Source organism: Arachis duranensis, chromosome 6 (assembly GCF_000817695.3).
Source record: "Arachis duranensis cultivar V14167 chromosome 6, aradu.V14167.gnm2.J7QH, whole genome shotgun sequence".
NCBI classification, from domain to species: domain Eukaryota; kingdom Viridiplantae; phylum Streptophyta; class Magnoliopsida; order Fabales; family Fabaceae; genus Arachis; species Arachis duranensis.
In genome coordinates this window covers 107,790,133-107,797,889 of record NC_029777.3, presented here as the reverse complement: position 1 = coordinate 107,797,889, position 7,757 = coordinate 107,790,133, and the positions used below count along the sequence as shown (strand labels likewise).

The 7,757-nt window shown below is 31.2% G+C and overlaps 1 pseudogene; it reads right to left on the bottom strand.

Moving 5' to 3' along the window:
• Positions 1 to 2,522: 2,522 nt before the first annotated feature.
• LOC107495675 (aspartate--tRNA ligase 2, cytoplasmic-like) lies at positions 2,523 to 6,877 on the bottom strand (annotated as a pseudogene).
• Between the last annotated feature and the right edge of the window lie 880 nt (positions 6,878 to 7,757).

The following is a 7,757-nucleotide window of genomic DNA, read 5'->3' as shown; positions in this document are numbered from 1 at the left end:
GTGAAAATCGAAGCAGCATGCATTCTGAAATGTTGAATTGCTAATTATTAATTAAGTAATTAGTGGTTAAGCTTAATTTAGCACTATCACTATCCTGTTTCCATTGTACGGTATTTCAAATCAAGGCCCAATAAAACAGAAATATAGTGTAGAATTAAGTCAGTCGTCAACTCTAACTAATTTAATCGGAACTTACTTCAAAACAAATTTGAAAAAAATATTTAATAACATTTTTTGTTGCTATCTATGTTTTACTGTAAAGAATTTTTATATATCTAAAAATATTATCAGAAATACTCTCTTAATAAGAGTATTCTTTTTAAAGTTATATCCAAATACATTTAGATTCTTATAAAATGGATTTTTAAAGCCAATCTGATAATTAGGTCTGATGTGTCCCTACAAATGAAAAAACCTAAGTGCAGAGTTACAAATCTCCCAAAAAGAAAAAGGATTAGTGTTAGTTTAACTAGGAGACAATAATAAAAAAATATTAATCACTTAATATTTTTCTACAATTATATTATCAAAAATTAATCACTGCATATAAAAATATATAATTATATACCTCATAAAATAATTAATTATATTACTAAAAATAAATTTAATTATCTATTTAATACATATTTAATTATTTTACTATGACATATTTAATTATTTTAATAATTATGTAGTTGAAAAATTTTATAAATTAATATGTATAAATACATACAAATAAATACTTACTAATTTGATGACCGAAATTTATTGTACTTCATCATTGCTACATGATGAAATAGTGATATGCACAGCAGTTATATTAAAAAATTAATCTAATTAATTGTAATTTTTCAAAGTAGCGGTTAGATCAACCATGCTATAAAATAATTAGGCTATTATTATTTTATCTTGAGTGCAGTGAAACTGCAAGAATGAAAGTCAAGAATCAATTAGGCTAATGTAACAACAACTTAGACTAATGATTAGACTTTATTTGTTAAGGAAAAAGGGAGCTAATACTAGCCTTATATCCTTATTCTTTCGGAGTTTCTTATGTTCATATTGATCTTAATTAATAATCTTCAGAAAATATAAAAGAAAACTTATGTTCATATGAGCTAGCTTTATAGCTAAAACACAAGAATCAATTTGCAAACTGATATAGTGATAATTTAATTAATAAGGATAAAATACTATTTTAATCTCTCAACGTTACCTTAAATTCTAATTTAGTCTCTGACATTTTAAATGTTCTATTTTTGCCTCAAAAATTTTTAAACAGATTCAACGTTGTCCTACTATTAAATTTGACATTAATAATTATCGGAATAAGTGATATGGACATCAATAACATTACTAGTTAAGTCATATTTACATAATTAAAATATTTTTATAATACTTATTCTTTTCAATTTTCTTTTTATATGAAACCTCAAATCTTAACAATCAACTATCAACGCTTCAAAATCAAAGAAAAAGCTTTTATATTAGTGATCACTGTGGATCAATTTTTTTTAGATATTAAAATCGAATGCTATTAACTCTTTATCAATATACATATTATTTGTGTTAAATTTAATTGTGAAATAATATTAAATCCGCTTAAAACTTTTTTGAGATTAAAATATAATGTTTAAAATTTTTAGAACTGAAATAGAAAATTTTAAATATTAGAAACCAAATTAAAATTCGACTAAATGTTAAAATCAAAATAATGCTTTACCCAATTAATAAATTAAGCCTAGGGACAAAGGTCTTCTTAGAATTTAGAAGGGTAGTTAGTGTGTTATCTTCACTTGACCCATGTTGTTTGAAATATCATTAACAACTTATTGACAAGTTTACTACTCATGAGCACTGATAAATTGACAAAAGGTGAGTTCTATGATGCTTTTTATTATGATATTTAAATTGTCTAATATCTAAATTGTCTAACTTACTTTTAAAAGTAAAAAATAAAATATTTAAAATAAAAAATAAAATATTTAAAATTTATTAAATATTATTTATTTATCTTTTTTAATACGTTAAACACAATCTCAAAAACACCATAGCATTCACCTTGACAAAATCATTGCAATGATTTTTGTATTTTATATAACATTTTAATGTCATTTTATTTTAATTTTGTGTTTTATATAAACAAATTTTGACGTCTTTTTTTCATCATCATCATTATTATTTTTTATTTTATTTTTTTTCTCATTCATAATTTTTTTAAAAATATACAAATAAATAAACAAATAAAGAAGACAAATAAAAATAAGAAATAAAAAGTATAAGAAGAAGAAGAAAAAACAAAAACAATGATGATGAAAGAAGAGAAGGAAGTGGAGTGAAAAAAAAAAAAGGATAAACGGGGAAGGCTGGCGCTACACACGCAGTGAACAAAATGCAGAGTGCGAAACACTACCTTATGCAATCAAACACAATTCTATCCTTCTAAACTCATCACAATGTTTTTACCAAAACAAACAAATTAATATCACGGGAGTATTTGAACATCCTGAGTAAGAGTGCATCCGAATCCAATTTTCATTAAATAAATAGGTCACTAAATTGCTGGTTACCGAGTAAAGTTAAATTTGAACATTCTGAGAATGCATCCAACAAAAAAAAGGAGGGCAATTATTTGCAAAGTAGCAATGCAACTCAATTAAGTCGACCAAAATTAATATGCTTTGTAAAGAAGTATATATACACCAGCTCCAAAACTGCTAATTCAAAGGAAAAGAAATTCTTGCAATATGAAGATTTTGTAACAATGCAATTTCCAAGTCACTGTTTCGGTATAACTATCATAGTGTAACACCAGGAGTCGGAAAAAGTGTTGTTTTGTGAATGTTATCCAGGCCACAGAAGTGCATTACTAAGCGCTCCAAACCAACTCCAAAGCCACCGTGTGGTGGTACACCATATCTGAATCATCAACAAAGCAATTAGATTTTGATATAAGGTAATTCAATTTGCTGAAAATATTAATCATTCCCTCTGTCCGGTAATAAATATTAACGATCGGTTAGACAGTTGTAAATTCCAAAATTTAATGTATTTGGATGATAAACCCTCAACTCTCAAATTAGTTCGCTGACAAAATGACAATTCAAATATTGATAACCACGCCATAACAGACAGAATGTATAATGCTGCATTTTTGTTTTGAAAGTAATTCATCATTCTAGCAAACTCTGCCTAAGCTTGTTGCAAACATTATGTAACCAGTCCCAAGTCCGGAAAAAAGAAGGATTGTGTTAGGCTTTCAATTGCCAATATAAACTTTGTTGAATCATGGATCAAACCATCATTTTTGCCCTAGAAATATCTAACAAAATAGTGCTCTCTTTATGTGAGCGGATTTTCAGGTACTATGAAATAATTATCAGGGAACCATTTTGTCAACAAGAAATAATGATTTCTGTCAAGTGAAAACAATATTTCAGGTACCATGAAATAATTATCCATTTTAAAAGACTAATTTGTCAACAAACAAATATTTCAAGAGTCAAGATAATGGGTTACCCATAAGGACACAAATGATGTCTAGATATACTGATTTTTAGACATAACAATTTTATTAAAATGATAGTAGCTGCCAGAGTTAAACAAAGATGAACTGAGCAAGAGGCCGTGAAGAATACCTGAAAGAATCAGAGATATCTTCTTGACATCAATGCCGCAAGCCTTAGCCCGTTTTTCCAACATTTCTGCATCGTGGACATGCTGAGCTCCTGAAATGATCTGCTCACCTATGGGACAAACAACACAGAACTTCGAATAAAAACCAGTGATAAACTCCAAGCTTTTATAAAATATCTATGAAGAAACAATGATGGCTATGAGAAATACTTGCACACTCCTAGAACAACTATATCCATTTATTTCCATTTATAATGTTTAAAAACTATAAAATATCAAGAATAAGTGGCTATTGATGTTTTCAGAACACATATTAAATGTGCTCTAGGAGTTTACAAGTATTCTCCTGTTGATAACAATATAGATGAAAAGTTTAATGAAAACATTTCTTGTATTAATACAATGTATGGCAAAACCGCTTATTGCTTACCTCTAATAAAAACATTAAATGAGTTGGAGTACGGTGAATTATCATAGCAAGGCATTGTGTAAAATGAGCTTCCAGCCAAGGGGTACCGGTAAAGGATATAGAACTCCGTGCCATACCTATACACAAAAATGACAACCCAATGAAGTCCAAAATAATAGGTCATAAAAAGTAAATAAAATATTTGCACTTCTTTGTTATGTGTGCGCGTGTGAAAGAGAAGGAATTACCTCTCTAAAACAAGCTCCCCCAACTTCCTTTCAGCTTCAGTATTCAAGTCACCAAAAGTTTCAATCTCTACTCCAGCATCCTGTGAAGCAAAATTATTAGTGCGTGCAAGACATAACCATTTCCTAAAATTCTTATTAGCAAAGTTAAACAAAATTCTGAGTGTTGAGGTCTGATTCAGCAGTTGCAAAGAAAACTGAGATACATCTATAAGAGGAAAAATAGAGAGGAAGCCTCAGCATCAATAAAGAACGGGAACCTAATTAGGCATCAAGACAATAATTTCATCCATTTTGGGACTATAAACCCATTTTAACTTGCAAGCACACGAGATTATGATATAGACTGCGAATAAGTACAAATGTTCCTCAATCCCAGTTATTTTTCAATTAACAATAGGAACTCCATGACATTTTCTAATAAACCATTGACTATTATGAATCATGTTGCCCTTGACATTTTAGCAGAGATTAGAAATTAGAAACTAAAACGACATAACTTTTCACAGTGCAATAGCACCATATGATCCATGTAACCGGCATAAACTAGCGGCCAGGACTTTGTTATTATCACTGTTGTTGTATAATCCCTCCATTTCTTTTATCCATGTCTTATTAAGAATAAAATCAACCCATTCAATAAAATATAAATTTTTGTGCATTATTTGTTAATTAGATACTAAGAAAATTTTTAAGCTTACCTTAAGCATCTGAACCCCTTCTTCATATGTTAGCCGCAGAGTCTGACAAAGATACTGCATATCAAGGGGATATATCAAATCATAGAAGCCTTTACGCATTGCATTCATTTGCATTTACAAATTTCAACTGGTGGTTCATAACATAACAAATACAACATAGGATAACTAAGAATATATATATATAATACAATTTTTTTAATAGAAGATGCTTACCTTTAAAGGTTCAAATGGGTACTGGAGTGCCACAGCTTCAAGCTCCTTCTTACAATTCTGGTTCAAGCTATCGAATATTGAGACAAACAACCTATCAACTATATCCATAACCTGTTCAAAACTCAATATCAGTAAATTACATTATGTACCTCAATAATTTCGAAACCATACGCAAAAAGATATGCCTAAAAGTAAAAATACCTCATCATAATGCTCGATAATCTCCATTTCAACATCAAGACCGGTAACATCACACAGATGTCTGGGTGTGAGGGAATCTTCAACCCTAAACGCAGAACCAATTTCAAAAACACGGCCAACATCAGCATATATTGGCATTTGCTTGTGGAGGTGTGGTGATTCAGCACGGCATACAGGGTGCCCTTTATAGTTCAAAAGAGCAATCAACTTTGAAGTGTAGATTTCAACAAAGCCTTCAGATGACAAGAATTTTCTGAATGCCTACCCAACAATGCAATGAAAAATAATTTGATCATTCAACTTGCCATCATGGGGAATATCTATTCCTTTAATGTCTTAGTATGCATTTACTGAGTAAATTTAAAATTTAAAGCAACCATGATCTTAACAACATGTAATTAAAAAATGAACGTGAATAAGTAGAACTCTTCAGAAAAAAAAAATCAGATGAAATGCTTTACGTTTCCAACTTGTGACTGAATACGGAAAATTCCTTGATTAGCCGGGGTTCTGAGCTCAAATACTCTAGACTTCAAACGTGTATCCTGATTAACACGAACAGGTTGTTCACCAGCCTACATTCATTAAGAGAACTAGTTAACCGATGGATGAAAAAAATTGATGTGCAACTTCGATTTTAGACATTCAGGAGAATTTAATAATACACAAAATGAAATAAAAAAAAAATAAAAGATCAGCTCCTGGAAACAAATCACCCTAACAAAGAACGAGTCAAACAGGTTAACAAAGAACCAGACACCTCCAATCAATTACCTGAAGAGCCTTCTCAATTTCAGCTTCACTTCGAGCAGCATCCTCGAGATTCCCTGCTAACACAATACAACTTCCTCACTTTAACTTCCACCTATCAGAACAAACCACATAAGCTATAATCTCAAGCATTGATCCTCAACAAAATGTTCAAGTAAAGGAGAATACCATTTACTAGTACAACCTTTACCAGCAAGTGTTAAACCCTACTAAATTCATTGCCACTGTTTCCCTTTATTTCTATCCAAAATCAAATCTCAGAAGCTAACTAACCTGCTGTGTGGCGCCTTTGATCGGTTCCGAAGGGACCGAAACAAGACCTTCAACATCGATAACAGATTCGCGGCTCAGCGCGGCAGCGTACTTCACCATCTGCACGCTAACCAAATCTCGCTGCTCTTGCACCAAACAATGCACGGTGAAGCCCTTCTCTCTCACAACCAACAAGGCCATCTTCTTCCCAACGCGACGGATCGCCTGAACCCTAGCTCGGGTCAGAACGTGCTTCCCTTCTAGAGACTTCTCCAGATTCACAACCCGTGTCCATGGTCTTCGACTGCAGGAACTCCATTGTGATGTCGCAGTAGTTTCCAGCGAGGGGGTCGTCCTCGTCGACGGCGAGCTTCGATTCGGCGGGAGGCAAGGGCAGTGTCCTGCGGGCGGCGGAGCTTTTCCTGCTTCATGGCTTCCATCTTTGGACTTCGATAGTGATGTAACAATTAAGAGAATTAGCCTCATTAATACTCAAAATAATTTGAAATTTGACTCGGATTCAATTTAGCTATTAAAATTTTAATTGACTCTAATTATATTCTGAAATTTTCTCTATGTTTTAATTTGGCCCTTCTATCATTTTTTATCACTGAAAAAATTAATCTGACAATTTCAATAAATACCTGATACCATAGCAGTTAGATAATGTGACAAAATGTTTGAAGACATCAATATAATCCTTAAAAATTTTAAATAAAATCTAATAGTCCCAATTTTTTCAAATCGCAAGAATCTCTCCAAAAATTCAAAAGAATGTTGGGGAGCTCTAATAAAACTCGTTCACATGGTGGCTAAGTTAAGAACATATACTATAATAGAGGTAAAAAAGTTTTCCATTAGTACAGTTGTGGAATGCGTCCTATTCTTTCATGGTCTGTAAGTAATATCATCCGTAACTGAATTCTAACTAAGTGACTCCCAACATATTAAGGATACAAATATTGTAATCCTAACTCCAAACGGACCTGTCATTTGTCAACACACAGAAGGAAGTTATTGCGGCAAAAAATAAATTCCAATAAGATGAACCTGCATAAAATTACATCAGATACCTAGTATTCATGGTGCTACATATTTGTATCAGCATAAAATTTCAAAGACATCCACATGATATTCACACTTGCAAAAGCAGAGTATAGTAATTGATCTATTTTTAAAGGGAGAGAGACTGAATTTTTTTTTTTTTTTATTAGTACTTGTCAATATTTACTCTGAGACCCAAAGGATATAAAAAAGACAAAAATTGGACATATTTATTCACACTATTATACTTGCTATACAATTAAGAAGATGCATAAAATTTGTTATATAGTCTCAAATAATTTTTTT